General features: G+C 40.5%; 1 protein-coding gene across 3 annotated transcripts in view; it reads right to left on the reverse strand.

The window, feature by feature from the left end:
- The window catches only part of LOC119861653 (ligand of Numb protein X 2-like), a 45,388-nt gene that overhangs the window by 26,106 nt on the left and 3,721 nt on the right, over nucleotides 1–15,561 (reverse strand). For 2 of the 3 annotated variants that reach the window (XM_038417027.2, XM_038417026.2), the window contains exon 2: nucleotides 7,908–8,049. The exons of the other annotated variant lie outside the window; for it this stretch is intronic. The gene's annotated coding sequence lies outside the window, so the exon portion shown is untranslated. The remainder of the gene's footprint in view (nucleotides 1–7,907; nucleotides 8,050–15,561) is intronic. 3 annotated transcript variants of the gene reach the window in all.

The following is a 15,561-nucleotide window of genomic DNA, read 5'->3' on the forward strand; positions in this document are numbered from 1 at the left end:
AACACACTCTTGTTTCTTCTCTCCTGCTTCACTTCAATTATACCACTCTCAACGCCATTTAACTTCCTTCCCCTGCTTCCACTTTTTTGACTTCTTCTGGGTTGTGGCTTAAGACAATGTGCCAAGCCCCCTATATTATTCAAATATCTCCTTAAGATCCATTCTTCCTACAAACACCAACTACATCACTCAAATGCCTTGTCTATCCTAACACTAAGAAAAATGTTGTCTTTTACTCTTTGCACCACACAAACATACAATATGAAGAAGCCACAGGGCAAGGTTAGGTCCCAAATCACTGTTTACTAAATATACACAACCCTATAAGGCCTAGCTGCATGCTATTATTACTCTTGACTATTTTCTGGGTGCTTCTAAAACAGAGAATATAGTGAATGCCACTGAAGGGTTCAGACTATTTAAAGAGATACTACCCTATTCCTATACACTACAAAAAAGGAAGACGATAAAGCGGGAGGAATAAATCTTAGAAAGCAAAAACTTTCCTCTAGATTTCTCAGTATGTCATGTCTTGCATGCGCTAGAGTGCAAATTCCTTAGGAAGGAACTGTTGTGTTTTACCACACCAAAAACATCATGGGTTCTTACATACACACACACAAGTACAGTAGAACCTCAGAGTTACAAACAACCTTCATTCCCGACGTGTTCGTAACTCTGAAATGTTTGCAACTCTGAACAAAACATTATGGTTATTCTTTCAAAAGTTTACAATTGAACATTGACTTAATATAGCTTTAAAACTTTACTGTACAGAAGAAAAATGCTGCTTTCCCATTATTTTTTTTTAGTAGTTTACATTTAACACAGTATTGTACTGTACTTGTGTGCATTTTCTTCTTTTTTTGTCTCTGCTGCTGTCTGATTGTGTACTTCCAGTTTGAAATGAGGTGTGTGGTTGATTGGTCAGTTCGTAACTCTGGAGTTTGTAACTCTGAGGTTCTACTGTATATCCTATTTTCTTGTACTATAACACTGAATCACAGAATAATAGAAATTAGGTCTCTTCCTTGCTCTATTAGGTTGTCTAGTCTGCCAATGCAAAACTATTCCCTGCAATATGTTAGTGGATTGACTATTCTTGTTTTAATTGTGCCAAGTGTTGGAGTTTCCAGCACTGCTTGTATCAGATATAGATCCCCCCCTCTGTGCTCATCTGCAGCAATAGTAATAGCACTACTAAATTGTGTGTGCGCCAAGAAACACACAAACACTGAACCTTTTAATACTATTTCAGGCTATGGAATTCTAAATTAAAATTAAATTCAGATATACCCTTAAAACTTGCAAATACTGATTCAATACTTTCATAATTTGGATATTTTAAAAAGGAATGCTAGTCTAAAAAACCTTCCCAAGGTTATGCTTCTGCCTGTACTAAGCTTCTCTATATTACTGTAGTACTTCTTTTAGAGAAAAAGAATTGTGGTTGTTCTTGAACTACCCAGATATTAAAGCCTCACTGTTTACAATGCTATCATTTGACATTCTGACATTTCTACTTCCTGTTTTCAGCACTTAGCTCAAATCATAAAAAATAAAACAGTTTGGAGCACAGATGTGCAAAATCCAATCCAGGTCTATCTAAGGTACTTACGTGCAGTCCCTTCCCTGCAATTCTCATATCTAAAAACCTGACAATCTTTCATGTATTTATCCTCACAATACCCCAACAAGGTAGAGAAATAGTACTATTCCCACTTTACAGACGGGGAACTGAACCTCAAGTGACTTGCCCAATGCCATACAGGAAGTCTATGGCAGAGCAGAGAATTGAACTCAGGTCTCTCAAGACCTAGGTCCAAGACTTTATGCAAAAAACAATTATGTACTGGTGGGACAGTGGGGAATTGAGGCATTAAGATAAGCCATTTTGGTTTTGGTTCATCTGTAATTCTGAACTAAAAGCTGTCATAGTTCTGTAGAAACAAACTTCTGTGTTCTTGAGAAAAATCACAAGACTGGTCTGCGAGACCTACCAAACTTGACATATTACAAAATAAGGGAACATACAGTTAGTCTCTGTAAATCAGGGAGAAAAAGACAGAAATCAGCTACTTCGAGGATTATTCATGAAAGGTTCTGACAACTAGAAGAAATTTGCACCATATTGCACTTCAAACTGTTTCTGTTCCAAAGATTTGTCATACAACTAGTTCATATTACTACTTGTACTGCAGAAAATATTTTGATAGTTTAAAAGTTGTATATTGTGCACTTAAAGGAAAGTGCTTACTTGTTACATTGATCCCATGGAAAGCCCCAAGACAAAAATCTCAAAATGGATTTTTAACTAACTAAATACAGTGCATGCCTAGATTAGGTAAACTGTGCAATAGTTTATTGCATTAATATTATTCTACTTATTAAGTTTATGAACACATTCCCCTGGGAGACTGGAAATGCAACATTCCCATTACTGGATTACAAACAAATAAGAGCAGCAACAATTAATCTAAATTCCTTGGATGGACAAAACACAAATCCAGAGCATGCTGGGTTGGTTGAGATCATGGATGCAAATATAAAGTTCTTGTAAGCATCAGCACCCTCCTGACTGCTCAGAGCAAAGACAACAAAGTGAGTAGACAGTGCAACATACATCCAAATATATCTAGGACAGTATAAAAGAATGGGAAAATAACTGTGAAACTTTCTGCAACTTTGTATGACCAGTTTTCACACAATTGCAAAATTTTGCGTTTCATAAAATGGTGAATTAGCTGGAAAAACCATGCAGAATTTTGCTCATTTTCACAATGAAGAGTTTTGGTTTTTTAAGCTAAATTTGGCCTCCATCTTGAGTGAAAGTTTGACATCCAGAAAAGGGACCAAGTTATGTGAAATACAGTAATGCTCATATTTTGAGCATTTCATGTTGCTAATACGTTTCACAACCCTAGCTCAGTTGCTGTCCAGCCATGGCGCAGAGATAATTGTTGCTGTTATTGCTAAGCACAGACTACTTTAAAAAAACGTTGGGTTTAAAAAAAAACAAAAAACAACCCCACAACACTTAAGGTACATATACATATACCTTAAATATACAGGATCAAATGCAGGAATAGTTTTCAAAGGGGACACCATTAATTCTGGTGTTCTATTGCTGTTCCTTACTGTTCTTTGTTTACTGATATTGCCAAAGATTAAACCACCAGAGGTAAAAGCACTGAAGAAAAGCAGCTACAAGCAGCATGTCTTTGTACAGCTAAAGAGAAGGTGATCCTTTTAATGATTAACTTTGATAGTTTTATAATAAGCCATCTCAGAGTATTTTTAATCCAGTCTCTAGTAAGTTATTGTGATGCTTTGTCTAGTTATGGGGGTACTGACCAGGAAAAGCCAAGTTAGCACTCCTTTAGCACACTAAGCTTAAAGAGATACCACCAATTTAAAAATCTTTCTTCTATCCCAACCATTTTTACCTACTGTTTAACCACTAAGATTACAATAAATGAAAGGGGATTTGGGGAAAAATAATTTTCTCTTTTCAGTTAGTTCATTTCACAGAATTGTGTGTGGATATTTCTTACAGGAACAAATAGAGAAACTAATTACCAGAATAATAAGAAAATGATTGTAAAACCATAAAAAAGGCAGGCGACATCAGGGGCAGGTGTAATACCAGAAATTGCTATTTTCTCATGTTTAAAAACAGACTTCAAAATGAGTGTCTATTAACATTATTCTTATTGGAGATGTGCTAGCATGGTTTGACTGGCAAATATAGGCAGAAAAACAGTTTCTGGAACAAGGCTTAACAAAGTAGGAAGCCAGGAGTATGACAGTCTTACAGCTTGTCTACACTGGCAATTTACGGTGCTGCAACTTTCTTGCTCAGGGGTGTGAAAAAACCCCCCCGGAGTGCAGCAAGTTTTAGTGCTGGAAGCTACGCCCCTCATGGAGGTTGTTTTTTTTGTTTTTAAGAGCGCTGGGAGAGCTCTCTCCCAGCACTGTGCCGCAACCACACAAGCCAGGTTAAAGCGCTGCCACTGGCAACGCTAAAGCGCAGCCGTGGAGATTAGCCCTTAGTCTAAACAATGGCCCCAATTCAGCAAAGCACCTAAGCATGTGTTTAAATTCATCCCTATTCAGTAAAGCACTTAAGTGTGTGCTTAAAGTAGGGGACAGTTTCTTTCCTGCTTTTCTTATTTATATGAATTTTGCAAACTGGAGTGAAATGTTCTACTAATAAATTAAACAACAGTAGGCCCAATTCCCCCCTCCCCTGACACTGGTTTTATACCGTGAGACTGCCTTCAATTAAAAGACTCCTGATTTACAGTGAACACGAGGGAAGAATCAGAACTCTTCAGTATTGAGAAAATGCTGACTTACCCATTTATCTACAAGCGCCTTACAAGCCAGAATTATAAGAATGCCACAAATTTCAGTTTTCAGAGTAGCAGACGCGTTAGTCTGTATCCACAAAAAGAAAAGGAGGACTTGTGGCGCCTTAGACAGTGATGAGCTGCCAAAATCTTAACAATGGGTTCCCTCCTCACCCCACAAGGGGGTCGTTGCCCATCCCCACCCCCTGGGACTCCTGCCCCATCCAACGCCCCCGCATTCCTTGACTGCCCCCAGAACCGGGCAGGAGGGTCTCGTGGGCCACCGTAGTGGGTGCCCACCCCACCCCTAAGAGCCAGAGGCACCTGCCGGGGGGCGAGGTGGGGAGTCCCGGAGGTGCTTACCTGGGGCTACTCCCAGGAAGCATCTGGCAGATCCCTCTGGCTCCTGGGGGCAGGGGAGCAGCCGCTCCCCCCACTGATCACATCAAAAGTGGCACCTTAGGCACCGACTCCCTCGGTGCTCTGGAGCTGGAGCACCCACGGGGAAAATTTGGTGGGTGCAAAGCCCCCACCAGCAGCTCCCCACCCCACACCCAGCCCCAGATCACCTCACCTCCGCTCCACCTCCTCCGCTGAACGTGCTGCCCCGCTCTGCTTCTCTGTGCCCCCCGCCCCCGGCTTCCCACGGATCAGCTGTTTGGCGGGAAGCCAGGGAGGGCTGAGAAGCAGGCAGCGGCTTCACACTCAGGCTGAGGGTGGTGGAGGTGACCTGGGCCGGGGAGCGGTTCCCCTGCGCACCCTCCTCCCCCCGGTTACCTACTGCAGCGCGGGTGGCCCTCCTCGCACCCCCCCACCCCAGCTCACCTCCGCCTCCCTGGGCCTGAGCAGGAAGCCATGGCCTGCTTCTCAGCCCGCCCCGGCTTCCCGCACGAACAGCTGATTCACGGGAAGCCTGGGGGGGCAGAGAAGCAGGGCAGGGCAGCGCGTTCAGGGGAGGAGGCGGAGCGGAGGTGAGCTGGGACCGGGGAGCTGCCGGTGGATTCTCTGCACCCACCAAATTTTCCCCTTGGGTGCTCCAGGACTGGAGCACCCATGGAGTCGGTGCCTAAGGCACCACTTTTGGCTGGTTAAATTTAGAAGCCCTTTTAGAACCGGTTGTCCCTCGCGGAACAACCGGCTCTAAAAGGGCTTCTAAATTTAACAACCGGTTCTAGCGAACCGGTGCGAACCAGCTCCAGCTCACCACTGACCTTAGAGACTAACAAATTTATTTGAGCATAAGCTTTCATGAGCTACAGCTCACTTCATCCGATGCATTCAGTGGAAAATAAATTTCAGTGTAGAGTACTTAAGGTATTCCCAGAGAACAAGAGCAGAGGACTAGACCTAGATGTTTTACTGCAGTCAAAGTAATTCCATTGACTTCAGTTGTGCTACTTGCAATTTACACCCATGTAAAAGATCAGAATCCAGCTCAGACTCTTTCAAATATCCAGTCAGAACAGTATTGTTCATACTGAGGATGTGTCAGCATTTTTATTATACACCATCTCCTCTTCTCATTTTAAAACTATCCCATGGACATTCTCTTCAGAATGAGCAGTACTGCATCAGGTCCCCAATATGATGCAAGTTTTTTAATGTTACAGCATATTAGTTGCATTTGTTACAAGATCATAAAATGTTTTAAAGCTATTGCCTGTGAAATGACACCTTTACAAAGGAAGGTGTAGCTGACTTGTTGAATGGCACTCTACTGGGAAATAATTAGTACCTTAGGCTTCCTGGGGAAGTAAAACAAATCAGACAAGACAAGCAAATAAGAGGTACAGAATTTGGAAACTTTCATTACTGCACTTTTATGAATATCCATTTCTTGGACCAGTTCATGATACTGCAAGATCATTGATCTGGCAATTCTAACATTCTAAAGCAAAGGGATTTTATGCTTGAGTCTTTTCTTACTTACAACAGTGTAATTTGATTTGATTTTTCAATAATTATTCCTAATTCACATCCATGTGACACAAAAAGAACCTAGCCCTGTCATTAAATGAACATTGTCTGGATAATAATTCCAAATGGGTTCCATCCCAACACCTTTTTTATTAAAAAGGTACCATACATATTTACAGAAGTGTCTCCTGAGGGCCAAATTTAACAGGGATTCCATGGTATGTAAATTGTTCAGAAGACAAATTTAGGTGGTAAGGTAGTTTTAATTCATGATTATTTTAATTCAAAATGTGTAAAATGAATGCCAGGAAAGCAGAAGTAGTGGTAGGTGTAGCAGAAAAAGCAGCTTGCAAATTGCTTTATCTTTTTCTCTCCGGACTGCCACACACCTTATTTATTATACATTTTTGTTAAGGCTTTTTCTGCTACACCCATCTCCCCTCACTTCTCTCTTTGATACACACTTTGAACTTAGCAGATATGTCTGTCGAAAAAAAATAAGTTTATACGGTTGTTACTCCATCCTTAAACTGATGTTTGTCTAAGCAAGTAGTTTTGTTGAGGGGAAGGGAAAAGGCATCCAATGGGGTGATTTAAGGATCAAGTGTCTAAACTAAATAATCTGAACTTCTCCTGCAATTAAAACACAACATCCAAACCAAAACAAAAAGACTAGGAGACCTGAAGTTAAGACTCAGCTTCATCCAAGTAGCTAGTAGAGAGCTTCTTTCTAAGGTTTTGGTATGCTTTTGAGAAGAAGAGATGAAGACCATGTGTCTATCAACTACATGGACAATAGGAATTCCAATACACATCCTCCTGTGTCTCTGTAAATTCCATTTATTTTAAAGAAGGGAAGATAATACTAAGTCAGCATTATGGTTTACAGGATCTTAATCGTGTAATGTGCAGAGGCACGTCTTTGGCATATGCCTTTGTTCCAGTAAAACCCCGCCAGCTACTGCAGTAGCTTTAATAAGCACATGTCAATGCTCATACCAGATCTGGATGTTGTCCATATAATACACGTAAGAAGAAAGCAGCACTACTTTCCACCCACCACAATAATTCCTGAAGATTTCATGGTGAGCAGCATTCCTCACATTATACAACTGTATTTGAAACTGGAAAACTTTTATAAAATTCAGCATTAAAGATATCTACCCATTGTCATATACCAGTGAAAGTACTATGGGGTGGGGAACAGTGTTTGAGATGGCAGTTCCCATCCTAATTTAAAAGGGGACTTTGATTCTGGAGAGAATGTTTGTTTTAAAATTAACCCATCTAAACATCAATCCATTTATCGATATCCCACAATTTGCAATTGCTGCTTTTGCAGAGTATATAGCAGTTCTATAAGTGACCCCTTATTTCTTATGGGAAACTCCTCTAGACTTTAATGGGGAGTAAACCAATATCTTAATATAAATTAATCTAAAAAGCTTAATTTCTAGAGCTTTTTACAGTCATACCTCAGAATTATATCCCTGCGCTAGAATTCTCTATGTTCCGTAGGATAGCTGAAATACCCATAGGAAGATTATTTTCTACAGGACATTTGCATAAGGGATAAAATTTTTCCACCACAAGTGATCTGGCAATGAAGTAGCAAGGATAGATTCTGCATTCTCTTACCTCAGAGATGTACATGAAAGTAGAATTTTACCCAGTGTGGTGGAATGTGTTTCATCCCAGTCAATTTCATAGCCATGGATAAAGATGTCAATTGCTGGATTTTGACTTTTTACAGCAAGATGAAGCAGTGAGAGAAGCTGAACTGTGAATGAAAGTTCCTCAGTTAGACAAATTTTGCTCTGTTATATCGATGTAAGTCTTGACTTATACCAGAGTACCATAGCAGAGTTTGACACAAGGTACATTGAATACCTTCTTGGGACATTAGGGACTCAATCTGGCTCACTGTGCTGAAGTCAGGTTTATCAGAGGCAACCCAAGAGCATATCTAGGAGACAGGTTTCAAACTGCCCTTCTGAGATTCCCCAATTCTGGGCCCACACTACACTGGACTGATCCTCCAGGCTGCTCTAAGCTGTGCTGGGTGACGACAGCAATTGTTGGCTGTGCCACTATGGCAGATACACATCACCCATGGACACCAACAATCAACAGTGGGGTGTCTGCCCAGGTTAGAGTTTCTGGAGGTAGAGGCCAATGCTGGAACAAAGTTTGAGCCTATCTTTATCCATATGTAAACTACAAACTGTCTAATTAAAGCTATTCTTAAAAACAATTGTTTTCCGGACTCCCCCCACCCCCCAATATCTTAAATGAATGTGGGAGAGAAAAGTGAAAAGCAATTCATCATTATTTAAAACTTCAGAATTCTAGACAGTAGAAGCAGAAAAGACCATTGAATTATCCAATCTGCCACCTTCTGCATGTTTACAGGCAGAAGAAAGTTCTGACTTTTTAAAAAAAATATTTAGGATTGTATTCTGTTCTCAGTTACACCTATGCAATTCCACCAGCTTCAATATGGTTATGTGGATGTAATTTAAGCCAGGATTTTGTCCTTTCATGTAAGAATGTTCTTGGCTGTTTCTTACTGAATTTAGAGACTAGCAAAAACAACAAAACTTGTTTCCTTTTCCTCTCTTTTTTTTCCAGCTGTGCACTTTCTTGAATTTACTAAGATAAGGTCAGTCTGAGCCAACATCAGAAATATCAATAGCTTCTGTAGAACCATTGTCCCCTATGCTGTGTGCATGCATGTACATATTTACACTGTGTGTATATAGATATTTCTCTTTAGTTTCTTCTCTTTTCTGGTTAAAGTTGCTGGAGTGACGACACAGGAGACTGAAGTCCTCTCTTTATCCACAAAAACAGGGCAGCGACAGCACACGCTTCCCCAGACCGTCACCTGCCAATACTCCTCAAGTTTGCCTTGATAGAATACACAAGAGAGGGAGGATGTTTTCTCTAGGCCTATTAATTTCTTGCCCTTTCTCCAAGACTGCCAACAAAGTGGCCAGCTGGCAACAACAACTGTACAGTTTTTAAGTCACAAGGACGCTCATGCATTACATTGATTTATTTCATACAGACTACAGAACACCCCACCCGATGGTCAGAACTTTTGATTGCTAAAAAGCGGCTGGATTCAAACAGGATACTTCATCAGACTAAGGCTCGCAGGGCAGGGACTGTCCCTGTCTATTCCTTACAGAGAACAACGTCAGCACATAAATCCCTGAATTCTCCCTTCATCTATTATGTAGGGGTTTGGAGCATGTTACAATCTGAACGGATATAGTTCCTGGTCATGATTCACTGTAGTTCTAATAGATGCAGAATTAAGGCCTAGCAAATGAAATCGAGCTGCAAAAATGCAAAGAATCTGGTCATTAAGTTTTTTCTTAAAAAAAAAAATAAATAAATAAAAACGTCCATAGAAAGGATTAACTGCCACTGAAAGATATTTTAAAGAATAAGTCTGCTATAGTTGTCAGAAAAAATAAATCTTCATAATTGGACATGCAGTATTTTATTCATAAATTAAAAAACTAGAAGGGACCTCCTGGATCATCTAGTCTAGCACTTCCCCTTCCCAAATAGTTCCTTGCATGGGTCCTGATACTTTCTCCACATGAGCAGTCCCTCAAATTCATATGAAGACCCTTTGAACTCAGGGAGATTCTGTGCAGGTGTAGAGATCCATCCATACAAAGCCAGTTGCAAAATCAGGACACAGAACTGAAATCTTGATTTATCTCTGGGTTGTTTTTTTTTTTTTGTAACCTCAGTTTACTAGTTTGCCCCTTTAGTTTCTAAATGTTACCTTCAGATTCTTCCCCTGATCACTTTAGTAATTCTTACTATTCAGGAATTGATGATCACTTACATCCCCTCTATCACTTCTTCTAAACTCTATATACCCAGTTATCTCATGCCTTTTAATACCCTGGTCACTCTTGCAGCCTTCTTTTGGACTATTTGAATGCTTACAATCTGGGGTGGGGGGGGGAAGCTTGCCAGGTGTTTCCATATTTTGTGAACCCACTCACTCCTGTGATGAGACCTCATGTGCCAAGTTTCAGTCCAGAGCAAAAATTTGTCTCTGAATTACAAACCCTAGAAAGTAAGGTGATAAAGGACCATCAAGTGTTATACTCAACTATTACAGGAGTGTTATCACTATAATAATCTGACCAAGAACAGGCAAACAAGTGGGGGGGGGTGGAGGGGGCGGTGATAATCAGACAAAACGCACTGACACCTTTGAGTAAGACAACAGCTGCAACCACTTTGAAAACACATACAAATCAGGATAAAATGATGTGGTTTAATTTTCTGCAGCTCTAAGTAAAATTGGTGGAGCAATTTAAACAAGGATTTCTTACTGAAACAAAGATCTTGTGTATGAGAGTGTTGCATGAAAATCTGATGAAGATAGCAGGAAGCACACAATGAGTAACAGAAATGTCAAATGGTTTTTGTCTCCTATTAGAATAATTAAATGGAGGACAGTACAATCTCCAATTTGTAAACTTGCCCAATTAACTATTTTTAGCAAGCTTATAGAACTATACATCATCTGTAACATAACTTTTAGTGCCACAAAACCAACAGCTACTTCAGTAAGTAGGGAAAGAAATTTTAAATATTTCCAAAATTATTACACACTATTCAAAATTTTTAATTTTAAACTTATTGGTTTTCCATTTTAAATGTAATACTACACAGAAGGTTTTATCAGCTGTGCTTGCAGCACACACTTTAGAAATCTGAAGCTAGAGAGAGGCCTGTTCAGTTAACAGATTCATTCATGGTATTGCTAGAGACATTATCCAGCTGTTTCTTCTCCTCCCACCCCCATTACAATACCTATTTCCCAGGCTTTAAAACAGTCCCTCCACACACACCAACCTCTCCCAATAACCTCTCTGCATGGGTTAATGGAAACCCAAAACAAAAATCCACTTTCCTTACTGATTTTTCCTCCCTCAGCATTTGATACTTTGGTCCTGATTCTTCATTCCATTATACCAGTTTCATGCAATAGTAATTCCCTTTTCTTTGGAAAGCCTGTGTAATGGAATGGAGACTCGGTGTGGGATTTTGTTTTTTGTTTTTTTTTTCCTTACTATTACAGGACCACTCATGAGCTCTGGGCTTCTATCATTAAGGGTGAGGTTCTGTGCAGCAGTGTAGTCAAGGGTACACACAGCTAAACTGAGTTTACCCTCTTCTCATTTGGGGAATATGAAATTTAGGTTAGTTTACCCACTTCTTTTTCTACCACTGTGTTACTGGTGCTGCATCTTAGGGTATGTCTACACTTTGAGCTGGAGGTGTCATTTCCAACTCAAGCAGACATACCCGTGCTATTCTGATCAAGCCAGTGTGCTAAAAATAGTGGGTCACCATGGATGCGTGGATGGGATTGTGCTCATAGTGGCTAGCTGCTCACATTGCCACAACTACATGCTATTTTTTAAGGCACTAGCTCAATTGGAGCTAGCACAGAAATGTCTACTTAAGCTGGAAATCACACCTCCAACTCAAAGAGCAGATGTACCCTTAAAGGTACAGCACATAACTGGGAGCCCAGGGGGAAGAGGGTGTCTATGATAAATTTAAGCTACATTGTGCCCTTCCAACTATGGGTTTCTCTGGGGACAGCCGATGTCACCAGTGTAACTTAGACAAACATGGGGTGTTGTCAAACTTATGGCAGTCTCCCTAGGCTATCCAGAATCTCCACAGCACTGCATGTATGGCCCTGTCCCAGGACACCCACTATACTAGTGCTGTCAAGGGAATCCTCAGAAGCCAGGACAGACTTTTAGTGGTCTTCCACAGTTTGTGCACTGGGGAAATCTTCCCACAGGTGGATATGGGGCTGTATGCAGCTCTGACCCTTTTACCTGGCATAAAGGGACCAGAAAGAGATTGAAGATCTCACTTTACATTTCTACTTTGTTTGACCCACTGCAAAATAAGTAAAGTCAAATACTTCACTGCCATTTTAGAAAGAGAAAAATAAAGACCAAAAAGAATTGCATAGCCGGATCAAACAAAATAAGGCAGGATTATTCCAGCTAAACAGCAGTCCTCAAATGTTCCTTCTAGACATCTTATGCTAACTTTTCCAGAAAGACACTCTTGATATTAATAGTTGAAAAAAGTCTTCTCAACTCTGACACCTCCCAATTTGCCACAAAATCGTGTTGTCCTCAACCCTTGTCCTTTCCTTTCCTGCCCATGATGTTGTCATTTTCCGTTTTATTTATCGGCTCTTCTATTGCACTTGTAACCATAGCATTGGAGTATGTCCCCTATATAAATGAATTTAACCTCCCTTTGAGGGAAAGGAGCATTTCTCTATTAATTATATTGAGTTTCAATTGGCTCTGCACAGGCCCATGCAGTTTTCTTTGTAGAAATGTGGCTCTGGATGATTTAGCTCTTTGAGGCAGGGACTTCATCTCCACCTGTATTGCAAAGAACAATTGAGGTTTATCGTGCTATACAAGAAGAATTTTACTTTATCTCCTTTTCCTCTCAATCAATCGAAAACTAGAAAAAAAAAGTTCAGCTAGAATAGATGCGTCTCGATTCTATGCCTCCTCCCTGGAAGCTGTGGTCCATATGCAACGCTCAATAAAAACAAACTTTTGGACCCTCAGATAGCTAACTATGCCATCCCTACTTTCAGCAGCTCACGGAATGAGCGAGCCTGACTGACTATTTCAGATTACGAGGCGTGAGGCAAAACTGAAACAGTATCTTATTAGAGCAATAAGTGTCTTTTCTCATCAGCTCCATTTTTTTCCAGCTATTATCTGAAACCATTTATTTTTCCTTGTTTGTCAATAGATCACATTTCTCTATTCCCTCTATTATTCACCTATCACTGTATTATTCAACTTTCGAGTGTTCTGCGTGAAGAACACTATTCCAGCTAAATTGCACTTTGAGAACACTATCAAGTTAAAACTCAATTCTTTTAAAAAAAAAAAAAGAAAGGGGTGATTCTGAAATTATTAGTGCTTTATGTCCATAGATCTCAAAGCACTTTAAAAAGGTGGGTGAGCACATTACTCCTGTTTTATAGAGGGGGGGAACTAAGGTACAGAAAGGATGAGAAGCTTGCCCGAAGTCACATAATGAGAAAATAACAGTCAAAAAAATAGAACTTGGGTATCCTGACACCTATAAACCACAATGCATTATTTCTGTTAATAACACCACCTAATGAAAAGAAAGACTTGCTCTTTGCATTTCCCCTAGGTTGGATTGTTCAGTAGATTGATCAGTTTCCTTTTTGTTTACAGTTTATTTCTACAGGCTTTCTTACTCTCTCTCACAACTAACACCCGCCCAATACTGCAATATTCCATGGGACCATATAGTCACAAATAACCCCAAAACTTCTCATTGACTTTTAAGTGTTACTTACTCACCTCTAATAAGATCAGCTGTAGAGCTGTATTGTGGGGTTTATAACACCTACATATTGGGGCTAATCTACCTGTAAGTGCCCAGAAGATGCCCTTTCAATTGGTATTTAAGGGTACTCGTTTTTTGTTGTAGCTTTCAAAAATCAGAGAAGTTCTAACCCTAAAATTAACAAATCCCAGTCGCCTGCAGAAGCGTTGGTGTCACCAACCAAACAGGCTGAGCAGAGCTGTCCGCCCATGGGACAAGCCTAAACCCCTGTGTGAGGTGCCCAGCATTGCTGCCTAAACATCCCTCCCACCTGAGTCCTAAGGAACACACTTGCTGACTGGTAGCTGTCTCCCCTGCAGGTCCCAAATGCAGGTGTGGTGCTCCTGGCATAATCTGCAGCTGGTAGTAGTTACTGACACCTAGGTATTCTGTTTTGCTGCCCTGTTAACATTCGCTGTTTTACCTTTCTCCAGCCTCTGGTCCAGGGATAGCAAACTTTGACATATGGGGGAACCCCCGTCACATTTTACTCTGATTGTGAAATCTCTATTTTAAACTTGGACACACGAAGATATTTTTGTGATTTAGAAAAGCATTCTACAGAGTTAAAATTTAGTGTTATTGTAGGTTATTCACTGAATGATGGTGTTATTTCTTTACTAGTCTCTTTCCATTGTAGTTTATGTCATATGGTTTCTATATGAAACAAACATTTAATGCATACAAAACACTGAAAATATGGGACATCATTGTAAACAGTTTTGAATATATATGAATACCTTTTATATACAAGCTATTAAGCAGAAAATCCACCTTGTTCCGTATTACAGTCTCCCCACCCCATTGTCATAGTTACACATATTAAACCACAAGTTTTCAAAGCAAAATTTGAACTTCTGTACTTTGCCATGTACACGCATTGCCCTATGATCTTATTTCAGAGATATTTTCTCAGGCCTTTTTATTAGTGAGGAAACTGAAGTGCCTTGTCTTTCTTTTTCACCCCCCCCCCCCAAACCTCAGGACAGTTCATACACCTTATCTACTCTGAGATTTAAAAAAAAACAAAAAACAAAAACACCTTTGTTAACAGTGAGAAAAAGGTGTAAAGGCTGGATTCAGAAGGAACTAGGCATTGTGATGCTAAGTATTGCAATGCCCAACTTTTAGGTGCCTAGAAAATAAAGAAAAATCACAGGAACAACAGTGTGCTCCATCTCAGTTACATTCCTAGGCTCCCTATATAACAAATGGGGAGATAGGTGCCTGAGACTGTAAGCCACAAAGCCAGCACACTAAGCAGGGAACTGCCAAACCTAACCAATGTGAGATGCCCATGAGGGATGTGTCCTAAACCCCACCCTGCTCCGAGTTCGGAGCCTAAATCGAGACTGCAAGGATGCACTTATCTCTGCTAGGACTTCACAACTGGGAATCCTTCTACTGGAGTCAGGCAGTTTAGGCACCTAAACCAAGTTGTTTCTTTGAGAAAGAACTAGACAGGTACCTAACTCCACACAAAACAGCAGCAGGAGGTGGTGGTGATGTCACTGCCTTCCTTATAACTTTTAGCTCAGTGTTTAAGCACACTCACCTGGGATGTGGGAGTACCCCCTCTTCAAATCCTTTCTCCCTCTCTGCCTGAAGGGGGAATTGAACCCCAGTCTCCTGCATCTCAAGCCAGTGCTCTAACCACTGCACAAAAAGTTATATGGTTGGTGGGTAAGGACAGCACACCCACCTCCTCTTCCAGCCAGATTTTGAATGGGACCTTATCCAGTAGGCAAGCTTACTAGAGCATGCCTACTAGATCAGACACTACACATATGCATTCACCCACCTGTCTTATCTCCCCTGGTTTGTGAATAGGTCT

The sequence above is a fragment of the Dermochelys coriacea genome, chromosome 9 (genome assembly GCF_009764565.3).
Source record: "Dermochelys coriacea isolate rDerCor1 chromosome 9, rDerCor1.pri.v4, whole genome shotgun sequence".
Classification (NCBI taxonomy): Eukaryota; Metazoa; Chordata; order Testudines; family Dermochelyidae; genus Dermochelys; species Dermochelys coriacea.